Source organism: Tamandua tetradactyla, chromosome 4, assembly GCF_023851605.1.
Source record: "Tamandua tetradactyla isolate mTamTet1 chromosome 4, mTamTet1.pri, whole genome shotgun sequence".
Taxonomy (NCBI): Eukaryota; Metazoa; Chordata; class Mammalia; order Pilosa; family Myrmecophagidae; genus Tamandua; species Tamandua tetradactyla.
The window spans coordinates 41,920,190-41,932,639 of NC_135330.1; the positions used below are offsets into that span (position 1 = coordinate 41,920,190).

Here is a 12,450-nt window from a genome sequence, read left to right on the forward strand (position 1 = left end):
CCCTGGCTACCTTCCTGTAGTTCCTTCTGAAAAGGAGATGAGCCATGTGCTTATTTTCTGTGCACTCTCTGGGTCAGAGCAATGGAATAGCATCTATTACATACGCCTTCTTTCATACAACTAATAAGGGTGTAGAAAGCGAATACCACAAATTGTAAACCAGGAATCTTGGCCCTCATTCTAACCAGGAATCTAGAAATGACTTTAAAAGACTGTCTGGAGCGAGCAAGGCACAACATCCGTGGCAGAGGGTGACCAGGCAGGCTACAGCATTCTGGTCACCGCCTGCCTGGTGCCCGCAGCAGCCTCACACCGGCCAGGCCAGCTAAGGGCCGCGGGGAGGTGACAGCAGCGCCTGGGCAAGCTGTCTTTCTCCTGAGCTGTATGCATAGAGCATCCTGGAGTCCACCATGAAGGGACTGAAGGGACGGTTGGACCTAAGTGGGAAGCTAATTATCAAAGCTCAATTAGGGGAGGCTATTGGGTGAATTTCCATTCATAATGAAGATATTACTTATGATGGATTTGTGCTAATGATGCAGCAAGTTTTCAGAGGAAGACTTGTGAGTAATGATGAAGTTATAATGAAGTGTAAAGATGAAGATGGAGATCAAATCATTTTTTGATCATTCTGAACTTTCCTTTGCAATTCCGTGTAACTGACATTATTTGTTAATGGTTACCCAAGTCCCCTTGGATCAAGCCAGGTGAAATATCTCCATTGAGAATTGATAGAACTTTGAAATAAAGTCAATCACTTAGTGGATGGCTTAAAACCACCTGGAGAACCAGGACCTTCCACCAACAGTCCTTAAAATGGTACAGTTGATGGTAGGGAAGAAAAGCCTCCTGCTTCTGATTCTTCTGGAAAGCAGTCTACTCAAATGATGGCTGCGGGTAGGTCAACCTCCAATCCCTTAAAAAGCCAATGTTGAAATCCACAAAAATGTCATGTCTGCGTTTGGTTTAACAGATGATCAGCTTTCAGAGTCACCCAGTGCTCCTGCAGAAGACCGTTCAGGAACACCTGACGACATTGCTTCCTCTTCCTCAGCAGCTCACCCACCAGGAGTTCAGCCACAGCAGCCTCCACATACAGGAGCTCAGACACAAGCAGGTCAGAGTGAAGGTCAGATGCACCAACCAAGCAACAGGCCCGTTCTGTGCTCAGCGGTTATAGCCACCCCCTCAGCCACCACAACAGTATAGCATTCAGTATTCAGGCTGTATCAGCAGCCCGCACGCCAGCCACCTCAGCCGTTCCAGGAATACAGCCAGCAACCAACTTCCCAGGCTCTAGCTCCTGCCTTTTCTGGTCAGCCTCAGCAACTGCCTGCTCCAATGCCACTCCTCCACTCACTTACACCACCCAAACTTCTCACCCTACTGATTACACCATGGCCTCTACCTCACAATCCGGAATGGCTCCAAGCCAACCTGGGACCTACCAACAGAGACCAGGCTTTACTCCTCCTCCTGGAAGTACCACGACCCCTCTTCCAAGTTGGCCTAACCCTTACGCACGAAACCGTCCTCCCTTGGGTTAGGGCTATACCCAGCCTGGACCTGCTTATTGATAAGAAGGCTCAGCTATGCTGATGAATGTAGCTGCTAGCTATTTGCCTCCCCAAAGATTCCAATACTCTTATCTTGCTTTAATTTGTATTGAAGTTCAGAATTTTAAAAGCAGAGCATTTTTTTTTTATAACAATATCATTGTTTCTGTTAAATGAAAGTAAAATTTACTGGAGCAATAAAAAAGACTGAGATGAATTTTTTTCCCTTCCTTGTTTTATAAGGTAGCAGCTTCCTAGTTATTTTATTTTGGAACACTACTCTTAAATGTGTGTAAAGTAATTGACTCTGTAGCTTGACTTATCCAGAGGATATTAAAATGTAAGGTTGAGGTTTAGCCATCTTACTTGGCTTTTTATTGTTAACATAATGTACTAGGGTGGATCCCTTTATGAAGCAACTAGATAGTATGTAAAAAATGTAACGTTGATAGGCTAATAAAGATGCTTGAAAACCCAACCCCCCAAGTAAAAAGGATTTTGGGGGTGGAGAAAGTGTTCAGGATACCTATAGATGAATCAATAGGAAAGCGGTAGGCTGGAACCACTAACACAATTAGCCTTAGCCTAATCATTCAGTCTTTGATATTGGGCAGTACTGTACAGCTCTTGAAACCCTCTCTGACTTTGACTGAAGGACATGGTTTTGGTCCCTTTTACCTCTCTGATAATTGCATCTTTCCTTTCTTCCCTGGTTCTTCCTTCTCCAGTCTCCTTTTTAAAGCTGTTGGAGTAACAGTTACATTGAACAAGCACATTTATTGTTATCACTGCAACATAACTTTTATTCTTAAAATTTCCTTTAAAATTTATTTAGTAAGCCAATCTCTCCTTATCCCTGGCTGGAAATCTGATTCCTTTTCTGCTCACCCTTAGAACTTTGGGAGCTTAGAAACTGGAAAGCAAAAGTCTAAGACTGTCATCTTCCTGTTTGCTTCTTTCTTGTGTGTTACCTTCAATTTTTTCCATAGGCTGGCAAAATGGCTGCTTGTATTCTGAGATCAAACCTCATGGCTCTATGAATTGAGAAGGAATAGAGTTTCCTATTGACTTGCTCCAGGTAATTCCAGCTTAGGTCAAGTGCTGAAGTTTTAGCTGTTGACTCTTAGTTGTAAGTCTAAACTTTTCTATTCTTCTTTGTCATGCTGTGGCTGGGACTAGTCAAGCTACATTCTCAGCCTCCTTTGCCAGCTGGCTTCTAATTAGGTCCTGTCAAAGGGAGATACTAGAGGAAGATTAAAAGGAAAGAGGAAGATAGTAAGGAATTCCCTCCTCTTTTTCTCAGTTTCTCTCTCATCACTCCAGCAGCAGGGAGAACAAGCGATGGGTACAGCTTCCAGCTTCCTTCTGAACCCTCAGTACCACCTTTACTATGGCTCTCACAGCCAGCAGCTGCCTGGCCACATATGCTTGATAGGTGGAATAACAGTTGTTCTACTATACCTCACCTGCTAGGCTGTATCTCCGGGTCTTTCCAAGCTCCTGTCAGGTCAAGTCTGTTTCTCAAATATTCATACTCCAGTAAGGGTATGGGAGTTATGGGAACTTGTGGGAAGCTTCCCCCTAGAGACTGGAGCACCAGGTTTACAGGGCTGTTCTGTGAGCTTCTGTGTTTCTTTTGTTCTTGCAGCCCTAGAAGGTAATAATGACTACTTCCTTCAGTTACTAATCCCCTTTGCCCTCTTTCAGGCTTCTAGAACTTATAAAAAAAATTTCCTGGATTAATTCCCATCTCTTTGAAATTCCCAGCATGGTTTCTGTTTACATTATTGGACCCTGAGTGATACAGGTTGCAGGGACAATCAACCAGTTTCTGAGCCCCTAGACTGACCATGACTGATCAAGCTTGGGACATAGGCCTACCGGTGTGGTAAAGGACCACAGGCCCACCTGTGGATAGCTAGGGAAGATGGCCCTAGTGGACAGCTATGAGGCAAAAGCTATAGTCATCACAATAAACAGGTTTTGTTTTCCATGGTAAACTGTGGAAAGGAGGTTAGAAAATAGTAACTGAAGACGAGGGTGTGAGATTAAGGGAGGTTTGTTCTGACGTGAACATGCACATTTAAATGCTGTTGGGAAGGATTGACTTGAGAGGAAGAAATAAAGATACCAGAAAAAGAAGACAATGGATGGAGTTGGGCTCCTACGACAGTGGAAGCCCGAGGCATTAAATAGGAGTTGGTGCACAGGTGCTGAAACAGGAGTGAAGGAAACTGCAGTGGCCCAGGTGTGTTTTCTAGGTATAATGGGAGGAGATTGTTGGAGGTCCTCAGAACTCTATTTCCTCTAATTTAGAGATGGATCATCTTCAGGGAGCAAGAAGAATGGGGAAAGGTCAGAGGTTTGAGAAGGAGAGATGTGTGAAAAATCCCTCTTGGAGAGTGAAGGGTGAGCTAATCAGAGAAACACAGTGGGATTTCCAGGAATACTGAGGGTGCAGTATTGAATTTAGTAATCATGAATTTGTAAGGGTGCCAATGTTATTTCTCATGGGAATTTTTTGTTTAAATTCTGGTGCATGAGTGCGGAGTAGGCATGGAGTATGGAGAAAGTGTGAAAAAATTATGAAATAAAGGCAGCGAATATGCAGAGAAAATGTTGAGTAAATGCAAAGTGAGTGGTTTCTCCTAGAGATTTTGTAATAAAACAGGTATGAAAAGAGGGACAAGAGGCTTTAAGGTTTTGGCAAGAGGATTATTGAAGTCAGAGACTATTAGTTTTTTTCTGGAAAGGAAGAAAACAAAAGTCAGAAGAAAGCTAAACAAAAGTGATATAATAGAGAAACTAAAGGACTAGAGAGACCAAGGAGACTCAGGAATGATCCCATTGGGAGTGTTCAAACAAGCAATCTGGAAGAATAGGGGGTTGTGGTTACAAAACGATATATTTGATTTAATGGTTTAATGACGGAATTTAGGTGATGATAGTGGGAATGAACAATTAAGGAGGAGTGAAAGAAAAATTCATCGAAGAAGAGGATGTCAACAAACCATGAAATATTTGTTATTTTGTTTTGAAGTGAAAATCACAGCTTCAATACCATACATTGCTTTGACTCATCACTTCCTTGGGGCTAACAGGCAAAGGACTGAAGGCCATGTGAAATATGGAATGATTCATGAATCCTTGCACATGGGCCATGCGTATCTTTTCTGTATCATTCCAATTATAACAAATATCCTGTCAAAGTGAGCACAAAAAGTATTTATTTTTAATTGCTAAGATAAGACCATTTTTATAATTTTATGCTTTGTACTTTTGTGCATTCAGTGTGTTGTTTCTACAGTTAAACTATGAGCCATTGAAAGCTGGGACTGAGTCTAAAATACATCTTTGCTCCACTAGACCCTCTCAGAATTTCCTTCCCATAGAATATTTTGGTGGACCACTATTTATTTGAATGAAATAGTAAAAATAGCACTTCAAGGAGTTTTTTTCTGATCCATTTATTTGCCTTCAGGAAGATAAGATACGCATATTCTGTTCTCAGGGATAGCAACTGAAATCTGGAGGACTGGGTAAATTATTGACTCAAGGTAAGATAAATCTACCTTCAAATGTATTAAAACTTAATTGACTTAAAAGAGAATATATTTTCAGAATTTGTTCTAACATAGAATATTTTCATATTTGTCTTCTTTTAGTGTATAGCTTTGTAAAATCAGTAATAAAGTGATCACTCCTTAGCAAAAAAAAAATGGATGTGGTATCAAGATGACATAACAGCCCAGCCATCAGTGTCTTGAGAGAAATGGGAAGTGTGAACGCCACCCATGTTGTCATCTTTCCTGTTTCAGCACCACAGGAAAGGTGATGCTCTGCTCATTCACACACCATTTCCCCTTCATAGTCCTTCTCCACTGTCCTGTGAAACATTTCGATCAGACCGGCCCCCTCTGCTTCATGCCCACCGTTTCTAGCCCCCTCCTCCGGCCGCCTCTTGCCACTTGATACAGTTTAGGATTAAACTGTCAACTAATAAGTATTTAAGGAATTTTATGTCACCCTTGTAAAATCGTATTTATTTGAAGAACATATGATGTTCTCATGTGATGGTCATTAAAAATGAATGTGCCAGTTTGAATCTTGCATACCCCAGAAAAACCATGTCCTTTAATCTTCATTCAGTATTTCTTGGTGGGACCTTTCTGATTATTTCCATGGAGATGTAAACCCCCGCCCCCCAGTTGTGGGTGGTAACTTTTGATTAGATAGTTTCCATGAAGATGTTGCTTTTCTCAGCCTTAGAACTGTAAACTTGCAATTTAACAAATTCCCCTTTTTAAAAGCCATTCTATTTCTGGTATATTGTATTCCGGCAGCTTTCAAACTAGAACAATGAGCCACTTGGCTTTCACCTTTGCCTGCTCTAGGAACAATTTTTCCTAAATAGGAAGGATACAAGAATCCAGTGAAAGACTTTCAGGAAAGCATTGAATCAGTCTTACTCTTATTTGCACTCTGATCCTGTTAGACTGGTTCCCTTTTAATCGGATTCTCATATATACTGAATTTCTCACTCCTGAACTCCCTTCTGTTGGTGACTGAGTGCAAATGAACCTTTCAGACACTAACCACTTCTTTGCATGGCTCTCCAGTGATTGTGGCTGTTCCATCACTACTATGCTGGGCAATGCATCCTGGACATGGTCTTGCACTTTTGGATTATGTTATTCGCATACCTCTCCCAGCTTAAATGACATTTTCTATTGGGCTCTTTCCTTGTCCACCATTCTGAATTTATTACTTTTGCCCTGTTATTCTCTCACTGAGTATAAGTATTTTCTATCACCATATTCACCACACTTTGTAGTCATATTATATTTGTTTATGTATTTTATGCCCATCTTACCACTAAACTGTCATCCAAACTATGAGTCCTTCTCTAAGGGGAGGACAAGCCATGTACATACATGTATCTAGAGTGCTCCTGGCACTAGGAAAAGTAAGTACAAAGACCTGAGGTAGGAGATTTCATGAAAGTTTGCAGAAAGAGTAATATGGCCAGTGTGGTTGTGTGAAGCCAGCAAGGAGGAAACCAGTAGATATGTGGTCACAGTGGAAGTCGGGTTGTGGAACAGGAAGATGTTTTCAGGACTTTCAAGTCTAGAAAAATGACTTTCAGTTTTACTTTGTATGAGATGGGCAATCTTTTCAGGGTTTTGAGCAGAGAGACATGATCTGGCATGTTTTAAAGATACCTATTTTCCTGATTCCTGAGTATCTGTCTAAATTTATCAGACTTGAAAGAGGAAAAGAGGGACAGTATTTATTGACCCCTTAAAATCTCACACCTGCTGCCTGACACACCCTGTGCTGGATATTTTACTTGCATTATATCCTTTGGTTCTATTATTGATCATAAATATCTAGCTAATTAAGAAACCTAGGCTTAGAGAGGTTAAAAAAAATTACCCAAGGTCTTGTAATTAGTAAAGGGCAAATTTGTAATGCACACCTAGACCTACTACCTTCAAAGCCCATGCCCTTAACTCTTCTGTTCTATTTCTGGAGCATAACATCTGAATTAAGGAGTAGAAGGAGATGCACCTGGAAAGGAAGTGGTCTTCAGATTGTGAAAGATAACCATATAGTTATTTCGTTTTTTTTTTTCTTTGAATGGGAATCGAACCCAGGTCTTTGGCATGGCAGGCGAGAACTCTGCCACTGAGCCACTGTCACACCACCCCATATATAGTAGGTATGTATTTATTTTGTGTAGTCCCTGCTCCCCTTCCTGCTCCAGTCTTTTATCGCAGTACCTGATCTGCAGGGGTGGGATGGGCACCCAATCGGGACTTGCTGGTCAGACTTCATAGATTTATATCTGTTATCTTGACATAATTATTAATATAACTTCCTTTTCCTCTCAAAAGTGTTCTGGCTTGGGTGGAAAATTATATGCCTCCCCCACCCCCCCAAACTATATCTGATGTGGCCATAATGGCCATGACAAAGCTACTTGAAGAGCCGCACAGTGCTAAAGGATAGCCAAGTGAAGGGTCTGCTGATTGTGGATAGTTACACAGACACTGGAAGAAACAAATCTAGAATACAATCATTCCTTACCACTTCAACTGTTAACCACCAACGTCTAGACTTCCTTTGTCTCTCACATCTTCCTTTCCTGATAGAAGGTTTTCTCAGATTACCAGGGGCCTTGACTCTAGTGATCAGAAGCATGCCTTGGCCTTTTGTCTCCTTACCAAAATAAAAGTATCTAGAAGGTTTTTCTGTGACCGTTCATTATCTCTAGAAAAGAAGGCTCCAGTCTCCCGTTTAGAGTGCATACGCTTGTTTGGAACAAGGGGATTGGCTGGGATCTTACCATTTAGTATGGAGACTTGACTTACTCCTCTTATTTGGGGCCCTGTCTTTTCCTCCTTCCTTTCTTCCAGAACTCAAAGTCAGTCTGACTTAGTTTCTCTAGAGAATAGGCCTGCAATCTGCCCCCTGGAGAGTGAGACATGGGTGTGCAGTTGCGTGGTGTCCAGAGGGTGGGAAAGTGAATCCATGTATGTCTTAGCTGGTAAGCCTAATCAGTGCCACCTGTGATCACTGCTGCCTCTCAGATGCGAGACTCGGAGGGGATTTTCACTCCTACTTCATTTATACAAAGATGAACTCCCAATGGGTTGAAGGTCTAATTGTGAAACACAAAGCTACACAAGTAGCAGCATAAAATTCAGGAGGATGAGTTTATGTCTTCGGAGCGAGGAAGGATTTTCTAGCAAGATTGAAAATCACAAGCAAAAAAACAATTTGTAGGCTTGATTGCATAAAAACGTAAAAGTTTTGATCAAGTAAAGGAAACACTGAAATGTTTTATATGCCAAAATACAGTCTCTGAAAGGTGGGACTATAACATAAGGAAGAGAGAAAACTCAAAAGAATGAATGACTGAAATAAAATTGAGGCTAAGGGACAGGAGGCCTACATTAGGAAGTAGTATAATGTGGTATGCGTCGAGGCAGTAGAGAATTGTCAGTTTAGAAGTCAGTGGAAAGATCTTGGGATAAGTTTTGGGGGATAGTGTAGTACTCAGTGATGATAAGGGTGGCCCTGAAAAGTGGTTGAGATGCAGTAGAAGTGAAAAGATTATCCGTCGAATGGATTATCTACCTTGAGAGCCTAAAAGGTGGGCAAGAGTTGTGGTGGGTGAGGTATAAGATAATGTCTAAGGATGGTTCAAGGATATTATGGACTATGGAGCTGGCAGATCACACCTCTAGGATTTGCTACTTCATTTAAAGCAATATCCCATCATATGCATTTATACACATTCATAACTGGCAGCTTTTAAGAGTCATCTATGAGGAATCACATTTTTGGAAAAGGATTACTATGATTCATTATTTCGTTTGACTATATTTCTTGTCTCTGTAGCATCATCTATTTTACTCAGTGCTAAAAATCTTCATTTGCTTACTAAACTGACTTTAAATTTCCACATTTAAATTTGTGTGCATACATAATTGTATCAGTGAATTCAGAATGAAGGAAGATGAAAAGGTGTGGAGGGCCTCTGAGATATCCTAAGCAACTTTTTAAGTATAAATATTCTGCAAATTCCCAAATATTTCAGGAGAAGCTTTTCAATCATTTACCTACCCACTGATTGTTTTGTTTGCCCAAGACTGATCCACTTCCTGGTTTGCTAAAGATTGTCTGAAAGCCAAGAAAGCACTGGCAAAATTAGTCAGATTAATTCAGAGGAAGTTACTTAAGAACTCATTTTATTTATGTTCTTTTAAAAGCATTTCCACTCCCACCCTTTCCTCTAACCGTTCACTCTCCTGTCGCCCCCCAGAGAAAACAAACAAACAGTCCTGTTATTCTGGTTCTTTATGGGTGGCCCTATGTTTGTGATCAGTGCCAACCATTAGTGCAGATTCTAGGACTGTTTTCTTGTCTCATAACATGCAATAAAAGTAATCTTGTAAGTATGCACCTTACTTCAATCTTGAACTTCATTCCTTCTACTCCATAGACCTTTATTATTCACTCAATACTTTGCAGACCCAAGGGTTCTACCTAATGGGATCCAGTGCCCCCTTTGGTTTGAACAAGTTGAATTAACTTTGCCCTAAGCTAAGAAAAGATCCAAGAGGAACCATTTGCTACCAGAACTCTTTCAACGCTGCTGACGGCTAGTCCCCTAAATTAAAAAACTCAAAATGTTTTAAAAATGTTTTGTATATATAAAACTATACACACACACACACACTTTTTTCTAAAGAACAATCTTTAGCTTGTGCAAATTATGGACTGTGGAGACTGAGGGCCCTGGCCACCCCCTCCATATTGAGAATAAGTTATTGCATGTAAATGCCTCCGTTGACCACACAGAAGTCAAAGGTCATCTCATCTCCTCAGGAAGGGGGCGGGGCAGGTGGGGGTGGAATTCATCATAAAGAAAGCATTGAAACTCCCCTCCATTGATCACTGTAGCTGACAAACCTCCAAACTTCTGTGTCAGGAGATGCTGCTGAACCTGTTCGCATAACCCTGTCCTAAACTGTTATAAGCTCACACACTCCCCTGCCCCCTTCGCAGAGCTTGACTTCCATTTCCCGACTGCCCACCATTGGTCAGAATCTTCTCCTGTTTTAAAGTCCCAATAAAATCTATGCCTAACTCTGTGCCTGTTATGTCCTTTGGTCTTAAGGGTACTTAGACCCAAGCTCTTTGAGAGCTTTGGGTTGGAACCCCAGCTTGGTGGACTGCTATTATCCCCTCAATATTGTAACTGTGTTTTTCTCCTTGATACTATATGGGGTTGAATTTCTTAACAGATTCTTTCCCTGAGTCCTTGTGAATTAGATTGTTCAATACCCCTTAAGAGAAAGCATCCTGAAAAGTTCCTCTCAAACAGCAAGTTCAGCTTGATAGGTTTTTCAACCCTGAGAGATGAGAACAGATCAAAAGTCGATCATAGGAGCTTTATTGGGAGGCTGTGCACAGATGGGCTGAAGGGGCACAGCTTATTTGGCTGGTGGCGGGGGTAGGGAAAGAGAGGTGAGGGGCTTTCACTTTCGAGTTTGGACACAGGAAATTGGCTTGTTCTCATTGGTTGGCTGGGAAGCAGACAGTCAAGCAGAGAGTTGGCAGCTTTTCATTGGCAAGGTTTAAAATGTAAACGCCACTGTAGTCATGCAGGGTTGCAACTGCTGGAGTTAGTAAGAGGAGGTTGTCACAAGATTACCACTGCTGGAGGGCAGGAGAGCTTGGGCTGGGGTGGGCTAGGTGGACTTTCTGGAAAACATGGGTGGGGGAAGCCTCTTGGCATATTTACTAGGGATTGGTCACATCATAGGGGAAGGGGTTCTGCCTAACATTCCAGCCTTTTCCTTTTAATTTTCTTGGGAGGCTGAAGGGCAAGGGGTATTAAAAGTGGAATTAAAATTGTCTTTAGAGGGGATGAGAAATAGGATAGAATAGATCCTAGCCATGATGAGTTGTTATATGCAGCATCCTCTTGTACCCTCTTTATTTTTTTATGTTATCTTTTACAGAGGTTGTTTTTTTTGTGGGTTTTTTTTTAACATAACTAAGATTAAGTTAGTTAACAGGTAGAATAGAATTTATTCACTTGCCTTGCTTCTTTCAAGACTCTTCTTTTGTTGAAGATGAATTTTTGGTTTGTAGTTTACTGAAAATACTTTTAGAGAAGCATTGGAGTGAAACAAAGTAGGTGACAGGGAAATTTAATTATAGCATTGAATGATTTTTATGCAACTTATAATATATTAAATGAATTTAGCTATTTTTTGCACTTAACTTTTATAAACTGAAAGAATATAAATTTTTTCAGCTGTTTGGAATAAAAAGATATTTTTAACGGTTTGACCTTAAGAAAGCAAACTGTTAAAGGTAATCAGATTTGAAACAATATTTGCTTTTTTATTTACAGTTGAGGAAAAGACTTAGAAGTTTTGTTTTGAACAGTTAAGGGTATGCTAATGTTAACACAGACACAAGTTATTTTGCCAAATTACAAACATTTTGCTTTTTATACTATTAGTTAAGGAAAACTCTGTACTAAAGATGGAAAAATAATTTAAGAAAACTTTGTCATTTTAACAGAAAACTAAGTTTTTATTTTGTATTGTTATATTATAGACTGATTAAACTTTTCTTAACCTTGACCACAATTTCTCTATCTGCAAACTATCTACAACTTTTCATATCCATTCAGGTTTTGTTTTACATTTTCCTCGTTCTGTAACAACCATTCATTTGATCTGAGGACAAAACTATACTCTTTTTTCTTTTAATAAAAAAACACATTCTTTATATCTTTCATACTTAAGTTATTAAAATAATTTTGGAAGCTGCTTTCATGTAAACATCTTACAATACACAATTACCATTGAAATAAAACTTGTCAGAATATATTTAATGCATTTTGAAACAAAAACAATTTCACTGTTTGCCACTTCATTGCTGCCCGGTAATGCTTACTTTCTGTTTTGGTTTGGGTTTACATCTCAGCAGGTGGTACTGAGAGTATAGCCTGGATTTTCTCAGATGACTGATTTATCTTCTCTCCCCTGGGGTGCGGATAAATTCAAGGTTAAAAAAAAAAATTTGTAAGACAATTTGAGCTTTAGAAGATAAAACTCGATAGGTTGAAGGGGAGTGACAAATTGGGTCATGGCTTTAAGATTTTGCATTAATCCGTAGGGTCCATTTGGCTTTTTAGTGGGCAGAATGGCAGTGCTACAGGAGGACCTGCAGGGAATAAGAAGTCCTGCTTTTAGGAATTTTTGGAAAAGAGGATGAATACCTTTAATGTCCTCCTGCTTCAGGGGATAAGTGTTTATTTTATTTTACTTTTTTTCTGGGGAAAGGTAGGTCTCTTTGTATTGAA

At 40.3% G+C, this 12,450-nt stretch overlaps 2 pseudogenes; one reads left to right on the forward strand and one right to left on the reverse strand.

The window, feature by feature from the left end:
• Positions 1 to 410: 410 nt before the first annotated feature.
• On the forward strand, positions 411 to 1,577 carry LOC143680220 (protein TFG pseudogene; annotated as a pseudogene).
• Positions 1,578 to 4,677: 3,100 nt separating this feature from the next.
• Positions 4,678 to 4,773, reverse strand: LOC143681928 (U6 spliceosomal RNA; annotated as a pseudogene).
• Positions 4,774 to 12,450: the final 7,677 nt, after the last annotated feature.